General features: G+C 43.6%; 1 long non-coding RNA gene across 4 annotated transcripts in view; it reads right to left on the bottom strand.

Moving 5' to 3' along the window:
• Window positions 1–12912, bottom strand: part of LOC138436808 (uncharacterized) — a 93583-nt gene that overhangs the window by 49676 nt on the left and 30995 nt on the right. For 2 of the 4 annotated variants that reach the window (XR_011255624.1, XR_011255623.1), the window contains one exon: window positions 6749–8074. The exons of the other annotated variants lie outside the window; for them this stretch is intronic. This is a non-coding gene — a long non-coding RNA (uncharacterized lncRNA). Of the gene's footprint in view, window positions 1–6748; window positions 8075–12912 lie in introns of those variants that run through there. 4 annotated transcript variants of the gene reach the window in all.

Genomic DNA, 12912 nt, shown 5'->3' on the forward strand with positions numbered 1-12912 from the left:
TACCGCCCAATTGTACTCATACTCATCACGAGTCATGTATTGTTGAAGCCTTGCTAGCAAAGTAATGCTCAAAATTTTCCAAGCTAGGCTTCAAAAATACGTGACTCCTGAACTTCCAGATGTTCAAGCTGGTTTTAGAAAAGGCAGAGGAACCAGATATCAAATTGCCAACATCTGCTGGATCATGGAAAAAGCAAGAGAGTTCCAGAAAAACATCTATTTCTGCTTTATTGATTATGCCAAAGCCTTTGACTGTGTAGATCACAGTAAACTGTGGAAAAATTCTGAAAGTGATGGGAATACCAGACCACCTGACCTGCCTCTTGAGAAATCTGTATGCAGATCAGGAAGCAACAGTTAGAACTGGACATGGAACAACAGACTGGTTCCAAATAGGAAAAGAAGTATGTCAAGGCTGTTTATTGTCACCCTGCTTATTTAACTTATATGCAGAGTACATCATGAGAAATGCTGGGCTGGATGAAGCACAAACTGGAGTCAAGATTGTCAGGAGAAATATCAATAACCTCAGATAAGCGGATGACACCACCCTTATGGCAGAAAGTGAAGAAGAAATAACGAGCCTCTTGATGAAAGTAAAAGAGGAGAGTCAAAAAGTTGGCTTAAAGCTCCACATTCAGAAAACAAAGATCATGGCATCTGGTCCCATCACTTCGTGGGAAATAGATGGGGAAACAGTGGAAACAGTGGCTGACTTTATTTTGGGGGGCTCCAAAATCACTGCAGATGGTGACCACAGCCATGAAATGAAAAGACACTTACTCCTTGGAAGGAAAGTTATGACCAACCTAGAAAGCATATTAAAAAGCAGAGACATTACTTTGCCAACAAATGTTGTCTAGTCAAGGATATGGTTTTTCCAGTAGTCACGTATGGATGTGAGAGTTGGACTATAAAGAAAGCTGAGCACCAAAGAATTGATGCTTTTGAACTGTGGTGCTGGAGAAGACACTTGAGAGTCCCTTGGACTGCAAGGAGATCCAACCAGTCTATTCTAAAGGAGATCAGTCCTGAGTGTTCATTGGAAGGACTAATGTTGAAGCTGAAACTCCAATACTTTGGCCACCTGTTGCGAAGAGCTGACTCATTTGAAAGGACCCTGATGCTGGGCAAGATTGAAGGCCAGAGGAGAAGGGGACGACAGAGGATGAGATGGCTGGATGGCATCCCCAACTCAATGGACATGGGTTTGGGTGGACTCCGGGAGTTGGTGATGGACAGGGAGGTCTGGGGTGCTGCAGTCCATGGGGTCGCAAAGAGTCGGACATGACTGAGCCACTGAACTGAACTGAACTGAAGATGCTGTCAGTGAACATAGATTTGGGAGGAAATATGTAACTGGCTCTTGTAAGTCAATGCCTCCATATCACTGGATAAAGAAATTAGGATGCTTTCCTGTTTCCTGTCCTTTACTCACCTCTAGTCCCAAAATATGATGTTAGGAGCTTATTAAGGCAGGAAGTGTAGAAGAAGACAGTGGCAAGAGGGAAGCTGGTCTAGCGCTGAGGAATGCCGATGACTCCCGTATTGTATAGGCTCCTAGGTCTGCACCAAGCTGGGTGGCTTAGACCAACAGAAACGTATTCTTTCACAGCTCTGGAGTTCCGCTGTCTGACAAAAACGTGTTGACAGGGTTGTGTAGAGGAGGAAAACCTTTCCCTTTTTTCTAGGTTCTTGGGCTGGCCTCCTAATTAAATTGGCATAAGACAGATTTGGGGATCGCAAAGAGTTGGACACGACTGAGCGACCAAACTGAACTGAACTGAAGACGGATTAACAGGAGGAAAAAAATTGATTTTGTGGGTATGGGAATCCCAAATATATGGGAGCTTCAGACAGTCAGGCAATTGAGGTTTATATGCCAGTCTGAGCTAAGGAGAAGGGGGTAGGGGTCTGAGACTTCAAAGGGGAGGAGGAGAATTCACCAGAAGATGGGAAGAGCAATATATGGGAAACAACAGGTGCCATGCCATACAGATAAGTCTTTCTGGTGTAAAAATTTATCTATGGTAATAACTCTCTTCCTTGTACAGGCCCCCTATCTAAATTCTTTCAGGCAGTTAAAGGAGAGGTAAAAAGCCCTTCCTCAGTCTGTTGGGTCATAATTGTCTTCAGCTCAAAATAATTCACATGCCCAAGTAGCACATTCTGGGCAGCCTGCCCTGAACCCCATCAGTTGGTTCTTTCTGGGGTCTCTTAAGAGAGGAACCACCCCGCATTTCTCCTAGCTTCTAATGATTGCTAGCAATCCTTATCATTTCTTGATTTGTAGATATATCGCAGTCTCTGTCTCCAGCTTCACATGGCCTTCCCTGAGCATCCCTCTGTGTCTTCTTCTCTTCTTATAAGGATACCAGTCACTGCATTTAAGGTGGACCCACCCTCCCTAGATTCAAGGTGATTTCATCTTGAGATCCATAACTAATTACTTCTGCAAAGACTCTATTTCCAAATAAGGTCACATTCTGAGATTCTGGGTGGACAAGAATTTCTGGGAGATAGGATTCAACTCACTGCACACATATACACATAGTACAGAAGGGAGGGGCAGGCAGGACCAGAGCTGGCCACCTGGCCCTAACACTTCCCCCTGGCTTCCCAGAGCCTCCTTCAGGCTGTGATCTGCTTCCTGATTTATAATGGCAGGTCAGGAGGGGAAGTGGTCTTTGATGGCTGGATTGCCTTTCCACTTAGTCATGCTCCTAGCCTCCAAACCCAGCTGGGTGAGGGGTGGAGTGACCTTGGCCTAGGATGCTTTTATGTTTGTATTTGTGCAGTTGTCTCCTTATATCAGCTTCTATTTTCTTTGAAGATAAATTTTGGCAAAATAGCACAAATCTTCAGAGAGTTTTGTTCTTTGCTTAGTATCATACACCCTACCTGGTAGAATAGGCCATTAATAGACACTGAATGAATGAGTGAATGAATGAGTGAATGAATGAATGAATGAACAGGGTTAAGGGCTACTTAAAATGGGCCTTGTCCAGAAAAAAGACAAAAAACAGATGAACTCTCAAGTTCAAAAAATATCTTTTCAATCTAAAAGACATATTCCGGCCCATTAGGTTAGTGGAAGACAGTGACAGAGGATCAAGTGTCAAAGGCCCTGGGGACAGTAAGTAGGGCTTTCCTTGGCCCTGTAATAGGAGCCAAGCACGGCCCCTCCCCAGAGCCCTGATGAGAAAGCCAGCCTGGCTGGGCCTCAGAGGGCAGGAGGAGGTTACTGAGGCTCCCTCTGTGGCAACTTTAAACCACATCTTGTGGGTCCCTTTAGTTTCATCAGTGACACTCCTCTCAGCCTGGAATGCAGAGGACGGGAGTGAAGGGAATCAGGTTTCCAGGAAAGAATCTGCCTTCTGAGTTTCTATGCTTCTGCTGAGAGCTCACACCTAGGAAACTCCATGGTTTAGAGCATCTGATACACCAAGGAGATTTTCACATCTCAGGCCCCTTCCCCATCTCCACCCACTGTGCTTGAGATGGATTGAATTTATGTGCCATGGTTTAAGAGTTCATAACAAACACCATTCACTCAGACACCTTGCCCCCTGTTCCAGCCCCTTCTGCTCCCCCAAGGTTGCTCTTTCTCCTGGGCCTAAGGTATGCAGTCATTTGGCTGGTCGAGCCCTATGATCGCATGAAACAATGACCACATAAAACACACCTCAATTTAGAGATAAGCACTGATGCATGTCCGGAAGCTGAGATTAAAATCTGTCCCATAAATCTCTTTATAATGCTGTATATTCCACACCATAATGATGAGAAGTGAGCTAGTAAATAAACAGTTGAGGAAAAAACTCCTCACAAAATACCCGATGATTAAGTGGCTTGATCTCATTTTGCTAGAAACTGTAGGAGAAGTTAAGATTTGTCAGTGATGTCAGTTCCCCCATTCACTATGGCATTGCATGAAAGGTTTGATTTCATCCATCATACATTTTTTTTAAAAGTCTACTGTGTGCTGGGGATGTATATAGGTTTAACTGGGAGTTTAAAGACATAATAGATAAAATAATGGAATTTGAAGACATGTCAATTTGAGATCCAGCTATGAAAAATCCTATCCATGTGTGTATGCATTTTGGGATTTAATGATAACGTTGCTTGGAGGCATCTGATACACTTTTTCACATATAGGAAAATATTATAAGCTCCCAAGGTTCAAAATAAATAATAATGGAATAAACCAACCATTTCCATGATTTTTTATGCCTCTGTCATGATTGTAGGCTGCAGTCCATGGGGTCGCTAAGAGTCGGACACGACTGAGTAACTTCACTTTCACTTTTCACTTTCACGCATTGGAGAAGGAAATAGCAACATACTCCAGTGTTCTTGCCTGGAGAATCCCAGGGACGGGGAAGCCTGGTGGGCTGCGTCTATGGGGTTGCACAGAGTCGGACACAACTGAAGTGACTTAGCAGCATGATGATGGATTTTCTGGAAAAGGATTTAAGGGTTCATACCTGTGGCTCAGATGGTAGAGTCTGCCTGCAATGTGGGAGACCTAGGTTTGATCCCTGGATTGGGAAGATCCATTGGAGAAGGAAATGGCAACTCATTCCAGTATTCTTGCCTGGAAAATCCCATGGATGGAGGAGCCTGGTGGGGCTACAGTGCATGGGGTCGCAAGGAGTCAGACATGGCTGAGCAACTAACATGCACCTGCTCCTTGGTCTGTTAGTAAACAAAGACAATCTGATGGTCGGAATCTTGGTGTTGCCCTTTTCTCTCATCCAAGGTAACAAGGAGTGTGTGATGTGTGTATGTCTGTTATGTGTGCACAACTGGGTGCTTTTGTGTGAGTATGAAGGGGGTTGACTAGGAGCCACAGAATTTACAGAGGAAAACTTAATGTCATGAGAGTCCATTCTGAGATGGTGAGTCAACTCATTTTATCCTCAGTGATTCCTTGTTCTAAGTGAACTTGTAGTTGGAGAGTCGTTGCTTTGGTAGGATCAGATCACTGAGGTGCACCTATGTGTCACGTGAAACTGAAGGGGTCTGCAGGATGAGGTCAAAGGAGGGTGCTCTCCTGCCATGATGGCTGGACCATGAGGTTGTAGCCATAGACTAGGAGAAGACAGGTTGGAGTAAAAGGGAAAACTTGCCCTCTGCACTGAGCTAAGGTGGGAAAGGAATGTGGCTGAGTAGTGGGTTAATAAACTGCATAGCCTAGAAAAGCCATGGGGGGAAGCAGACTTAAGAGTCTGTTTCTCTCACCTCCTTGGTCCCCATCCTCTGTGCTCAGAGAAGCATGATGGAGAAGGAGAATGCTGGTGGGCTGCTGGTGTGTGGGTGTATGTGTGTGTGTGTGTGTGTGTGTGTGTGTGTGTGTATGAAAGGGGAGAGGGAGAGAGGGAGAAAGAAAGAGGTCCCAGGCTCTAGGAGACCTCCAGCATGACTTGGGAGGTCTGGCAAGGAGGAAGTTAGACAATGGAAGAAGGATAGATTGAAAGGCCAGAGGCCATGATCCGGGCTACCATAGGGGGACTGGGGCTTGCAAGGAGCCCAGAAGGATCCGCCTACCTGGTGAGGGCATGGAGGAGGCTGAGAGGCTTGTGGGCAGGGACTACACACTCGAGTGGTGAGGGACACCATGTTTGCCTCAAGTAACAGTGTTCCCCCGACCCGGGCCCCAAGAAAGAAGCACATCGTTTTCATCACCACGCCTGCTGTCACTGCTCTACAGTTCAAATCTGCCCTGGGTGTTATACAACCCGGACCAGGGATACTCCAGAGAACCTTCTCCCCTGCTGGCAAGAAGGTGAAAGCATCCCTTTGTACGTCAAGATGACCTCTAGGGAAGACAAGGGGAGATGAAAAGCCGGAGGCCAAAATTAGTCTAGATACAATGACACCCGAAAGGGAATATCTGAATGAACCTGACTTAGGGAGTTTGATTTTGAAAAGTTTGAGTGCCTACGGGGACATTTTCTAAGGGATAGAACTGAAATACAGCTGACTTGTGGACAACGCAGAGGTTAGGAACTGTGACCCCTCACCACGCAGTCAAAAATTCTAAGTCTAACTTTTGACTCTCTCCAAACTTAATTTCCTGGCCTTTTGGCTAAGATCAAGTGTCGTATGGGGGCTTCACAGGTGGCTTGTGGTAAACAATACACCTGCCAATGCAGGAGACATAAGGGATGTGTGTTCCATCCCTAGGTGGGGAAGATCCCCTGGAGGAGGAAGTGGCAGCTGACTCCAGGTATTCTTGCCGGGGAAATCCCATGGACGGAGGAGCCTCGTGGCTACAGTTCATGAGGTTGCAGAGTCAGACACAACTGAGCAACTGAGCACAAAGCACACAAACTTGACTACTAATCGCCTACTTTTGACCGAAGCCTTAACATAATATACATCGTTGATTAACATATATGTCTTGGTGTTATATGCATATCTACATATATTCATGCATTCATGCCTTTTCTTTTTTTTGATATTTCTAAGCTATGCAGTTCATCAGCAAGTTTTTTTCAAATTGTAGCAAATTTCCAGAAAAAAAATTCCAATGTATTTAGTGAAAAAAATCACAGTTCTAACTTGTGTAGTTCAAGGATCAGCTGTACTCTTATTTCTCATGGTAAAATTTCCCCTCTGCCTAGCTAGGAGCAGTCCTTTTTTGGGGAAAAAAAAAATTTCATTTCTCTGAACAAACAACTGTGATACAACAAAGCAACCTTTATACATATGGATAAAAATAAAGCTGTGAACTTTCAAATAAATAAACTTAACTTTAATCTTGAATAAACAAATGTAAAATAGTCATGAAGTCTTTCAAAATTTTCAGTTGTCTTTTGAGACTTTTCTGAAAATAGCCTGGGAATAAGAGTCCTTGTTGTATCATCCAGCTGGCATTCAGCAAGAAGAGAATAGGGAACCCCAAGCAGAGCATCCCAGCAGAACCCTGGGGGTCAAGCAGATTTGGGACTGTCAACATCACTTGAGGACACTGGTCCAAAGATGAATGAAGAAACGATGCTGAGAAGTTTAGTCTTCAGGGAACATTTCCCAGTGGAAGCCTCAAAGCCTGCGGAGCACAAAGCTTCTGCAGACAGTGACAGGCCTCTCTCTGGGGACGTTTTCTGAGTAAGGGAGATTGGTAGTCGTGTGACCAAGACGATTTTGGTGCAGATTGTTCTGGACGCAGGGGAATGGTCTAGGTGACCTTCCAGGAGTTTTGTACCTAATCTGTGATTCTGTAAGTAATGAGTTGACAGAAAATTGCGTTCTGTATTTGGTTGGCCATCTGCTGTTTCTCCAACACTGGCTGATAAAGGCATGGCTATGTGGGGAGAAGGTGAGCTGTAATTAATTATCTATGGCATTGATGAATTTCTTGTAAGATATTCCCCTGCTAATCCAGCAATATAGCTGCATCCCTCCCCCCACTTCCCAGTGTTAACGGTCTATTTATGGACCCAGCTCCATAATTAAATGTTTCATTTGCAAGAAAATGGTTCCGAGGAAAATCCAGGCTCTCTTTATGTGCCTGCAATCGGCTACTGCAGACGTTACATAAGAGATTAGTCCACATTGGCCTGCTGCTCTTAGCTTTTTAGATAATCTAATGTATTATGTTTCTGGTGTATGTAAATTACTAAATGTAATATTCTTCAATGTGTCTGTTGAATGAAGCCAAATGTATTGTGGGCATAATTTTAATTATTTATATGCTATAAAAATGGAAGAAATTGGAATTACAGAAATAGGGCTCTAAAAAACCCCTCTGGTTTCCTTTTGGGCAACAGTTTAATCAGATTAAAACCATAATTGTTTTCCAGTTCTTGCCTCACACTTGTTTTGGCTGTCTCTTTTGTCAGTATGTGGCTATGCCCCATGATATGCCCCTGCATTTAATGTCAGTCCAAAGTGTTTGCCTTATTGGAAAACAGCACATCCTAGTTGGCTGGGTTCAAGGCAGGGACACCATTGGGAAAGCGCAAAGTGTCCTTCTGAGGCTTGGTTTTTGTTCTTGAAATTGGTCCTGGGCAACTCCTCACCCGATTTCTCCTGAGTCAAGGAGGTAGCAGCTACGTAGGTAAGACTGGAAAGCAGAATAGGGAAAGATGAAGAAATGAAAGCGTTAGTCATTCAGTCATCCATGGAATTCTCTAGGCAAGAACACTGGAGTGAGTTGCCATTCACTTCTCTGGGAGATCTTCCTGACCCAGGGATTGAACCTGGGTCTCCTGCATTGCAGGCAGATTCTGTCCAGTCTGAGCCACCAGGGAAGCCCTGATCAAAAGAAAGGTGAGAGGAACATGCATATCTCTGAAAGCAGCAACCAGCTACTTTTGTTAACTAGAGATGTGGAGGCCAATTTTAGTTCAAGATGGCTGGTAAGGATTGAATGGATTTGGGTACCTCTTCAAGCCTCATAGACTGTAATCTGAAATGAGTTTGTCTAGTGAGTGCTATTACATTGCGACATCATGGTAGGATGCAGTCTGGAATCCAAGCACCCTTGGAATCCTGGTCTCATGTTTCAGGTGAAGCTGTTTGATTCCAGAGCACTCACTCTTAGTTATCTTGCCACTCAAGAAAGAGTTTATCATTGTTGTTATTATTATTACAGATGGAAAAGCTGAGTCCCAGAGAGACAAATAACTTGCCCAATGTAGCACAGCCCAGGGCAGAACTGAGATTAAAAGCTGCTGGCATCCTGTGTTCCTCGCTTGTTTATGTGGCTGGGTCCCAGGAATTTAGATGAATAAAATGGCCTCAGCCTGTCCAGGCAGACGGCACCAACAGCCATGCCTCTGCACAGTAGATGTGGATGGATGAGGGCAGGGTTCGTGACCTCTGACATCCCCCTGGAGGAGCTGAGGTCTCTGCAGTGAGTCTGAATTATGAGGTTGGAGAGCAGACTTGATGGAGCCCAGAACCCTTCCACACCCAGCTTTGATTTACATGGGAACATTTCCTCACTGTTGGCATTGGGAAAGGGAAATAGCAAATTTGGGGTGTTTGCTTATTTCCGTCAGTAATTTTGACTGGGAAGGGTGAGGGCTGATGAATTATACAGCAGCTCATTAAAACATAATATCCCTTTGAAGCCTGGAGCAGCAAGTAGAGAGCTGTTTTGCAACGTTGGTGGGAGACTGAGGAAGTCTCCAGCTCATCCCTTTGATGCAGCTGGATAGGGTGTTGACTCTTGAGTTTTACCTTTCGGCACAGTTGAGGAAAACTTGGAGTTGGGCTTGGGGTGTACAGAAAACTCTGGGAATACAAGGGTACTAAAGAATTCCACAGAAGGAACCCCCAGGCTGAGACTGGGCTTAGCCCAGATCCTGTCCCCAGGCTCCTGACTGGCCTTCATCCCCCGGCCTGGACAGCTGCTACCTTCCACCATGAGCCAAACTACCCCAGGGAAGTTGGGGGCCACAGTTGGCCGAGAACTGTTGTGGCTGCCAGTGCCTCCATCTCAGGAAGACACCGCATGCCAAGGAAAACACTTGGTAAACTTAGACTGGGCAGCTCTCAGTAACTCATTTAGGATTTAATGCTTCTTTTTAAACAGAACACAGAAGGCTTGGAAAGCAAGCTCAGTGACTCCTGAGAGGATAACCTAGTTCCATGTCTTATTCATCTTTGCTTTTGGCACCTAGAAGGTGCTCCATAAATGCCTGTTCAATTTCAATCATCTTTTGTGGTTTTGAAAAGAAGTTTGGAAACACCCCAACCATCCTCTATTGGCTTGCTTAGATGTTGGCCAAGGCCAAGTGTTGAAATCTTGGGTTGCTTAAGACTGATTATTCCCAATTAAACAAATAGTCAGTGAACATTTATTGGTGAGGCATCGAGTGGGATGCTGTGGTAGGAGAAAGATGCAAGGGAGTTGGTAGAATGCAGGACGGGAGCTGCCGCAGCAGGAATGGAGATGAGCCAGCCGCAGGGAGAACACAGAAGACAGAATCAATTAGATGGAGAGACCAAGAGCGTCATCACACAGGGGGACTGTGGGAAGAGCCTTAGAGGATAAGATTTGGAAAGACATTGGGTCAAGTAGGGATTTTTGGTTAGTGTCATTGACAAGAGCAAAGGCTTCTAGGTACACAACTGCCCTGGCAAGCGTGTAGTGAGACTGAGCTTCTGATCTGAAATATCAAAGATAAAGCTTTTTAAAAAATTTAAAGAAAATTCTCATACAAATATATGGTGAGCCCATGTCAAAGACTCATTAATTAGGGGACCAGTGGAGCGGGAAATTGGTTCAAAGAAGAATTGGAGAGATCAAAGCATGTATAATCGATAAAAGAAGGAAAGCTGAAAGGAGACTGTACAGTTAGATATGAATCTGGTTAATATTTTGCAGAGCAATAAAGCCATAACCGGTGGAACTATTTTTTCTATCAGACAGTATTCATGCTATTATACTGGATCAAAAAAAATCATTTGTAGCTTGCCAATTTTATACACATTCACTCAATTATGTAGAATACAGGGTATTCTATTGAATATAGGATTCTAGAAGAGAAACTTTTGCTTTATATTCTTCTCTACAGTTTTAACTTTTGCTTTTTTCCTATAGAATCTGGGCCAGAATCAATGGTAAAATGTAAGACGAAAAAAACTTTACATTTTTTCTAGAACATTGGATGACCCCAAAGCAGACTTTTATCACTATGCTCCAAAACGACTTTGAAAAGTCAATCATCTTTTCCCCTAATTTCCAAGGTTCAGATTATTTAGCTAAAAGAAAAATGTTCTGGATGGATTTGGAGGACCTAGTGAACCTGAATTTGATTCTTTGTAAGTTTTAGCAAAATTGACATGATCTGTACTAGCATATGGCAAGATTATGGGAAAAACTGAGTGGAGAGGAGAAACAGTAGAGAAAGCAAGCCTTGTTCAAAGGTTATGGTAGTAGGCCAGGTAGAGATGATGACATGGTACTGGATTTAGAAAGGTGGGGACTGATATGGAGACCATATGAAGATGAACTCAAGGGAGCCGTGAGAGGGAATTCAGTTTCACACATGTTGATTGTGCATCTGCCGTACATCACCACGATCAACACCAGCAGCTCAAAGAAGAGAAAGATGTTACGATTGTCCCCCAGGAGCTTAAATTATTCTCAGTTCCACTTGGAAAAGCCAATATATGCTTTATGTACACAATGCATATATGTACAGGATGAATGGGGTCAAGATCAGATGAGGGAGGCTATCCGGAAAGGGTCTTTAAGGACCTAATGGGCATTGCCTGGCAAAGGAAGTTGGACAGTGCTCAAACGCTGGCTGCACAATGAAATCACTGTGGTAGCTTAAAAACTCCTGAGCCTGTTGCCCACCCTCAGAGATTCTGATTTAATAGAATTTCTGAGTGTAACCTGCTTGCAAGGGGCTTTTATATCTTCCCAGGTGTTTCTGACTTGCAAAGTGGATAAGGCTTGAAATGGAAGAAACCACAAGAGCTCAGGAAAGGAGGTATTATGGAGCCTGGAATGTCTTGCAGAAAGAAACATAGTAGTGCTTCACAATGATGGTTGTGATGTGGGAAAAATTGGGAGGAGAGACTGGGCTGGCTACTGGCCACCATAGAGAGCCTCGTCTCGTCAGTGTAGAACCCCAGAGCATACTATTCATGTTCTACTCTGGGAGATTTGGGGCCCTGAATGCCATATAAGGCCCTGACCTCATATAAGGACAGAGAATTTAGAAAACTAGTCTCGTCCCAGGTCTACCCTGAATTTGTTGTGGGACCTCAATTTTCTTATATTGAAAGTGAAGGGTAGAACTTGATGTTCCCCCTAAATTTCTTTCAGTTGAAGAATTGCAAAATCCTACTTTTCTGTCATCAATTTGATTTTACTGATGTTGGGTTACCTTGTACTTGAGATGTCTATGGTCAGAACCTTAGGGACTATCTATTTAATTAGAATGACACTGTTTCTTTTCTCTTGTTCCAGAGAGTACTACGAACTTGTAGTAAAAAAGCAAAAATAAACACCATAGAGAAGAATATAAAGCAAAAGTTTATCTTCCAGTTAAAGATGCCTATCAAAATTTTCAATGTTAACCACAGAACTAGTAATTCCATGTATAAGGATGGGTCCTATGAAAAATAGAACTTCCACAATTATGTACATGTATATACAAGAAGGTTCACTGAAACATATTGTAACACAATGAATTACTAACACAACCTAAAATGGGTATCATAGGTTAAGGAAATTATGAGGTCATACCATACAACTGGCAATACGAAGGGGGTCATTCCTTCACTTTTGTTGGGTGGGGGGAATCAAGCCATGTGGCATTTGAACCTGTGACCTGTACAGTGGGATCGCAGAGTCCCAACCACTGTGTGGGATATGAAACCGTTCCATTTTCCACAGTCTCTTGGATATCTTGTGTACATGGTATCTTTTTGTGTGTAAGCATATATGTATGCTTCCCTGGTGGCTCAGATGGTAAAGAATCAGCCTGCAGTGTGGGAGACCTGGGTTTGGTCTCTGGGTTGGGAAGATCCTCTGGAGGAGGGCATGGCAACCCACTCCATTATTCTTGCCTGGAAAATCCCATGCACAGAGCCTGCCGGGCTATAGTCCATGGGGTCGCAAAGAGTCAGTCGGACATCACTGAGCGACTAAACACACATGCATATATGTATGCACACTTAATATTGTACACAAATAGGGCCATCTTATGTAAATTGCTCTGTAACGTGGTTTTCACATTACAATATATTTTGGGCATCTTTCCACATCTGTGTATTTTTATCAATTTTTAAAAATTGAAATATAATGATTTACAATGTGTTAATTTCTGCTGTACAGCAAAGTGACTCAGTAATACACAGACATACACACACATACATATATTCTTTTCTATTATAGTTTATTTCAGGACCTTGTTGTCCATCCATTATATATGTAGT

Source organism: Ovis canadensis, chromosome 3 (assembly GCF_042477335.2).
Source record: "Ovis canadensis isolate MfBH-ARS-UI-01 breed Bighorn chromosome 3, ARS-UI_OviCan_v2, whole genome shotgun sequence".
Taxonomy (NCBI): domain Eukaryota; kingdom Metazoa; phylum Chordata; class Mammalia; order Artiodactyla; family Bovidae; genus Ovis; species Ovis canadensis.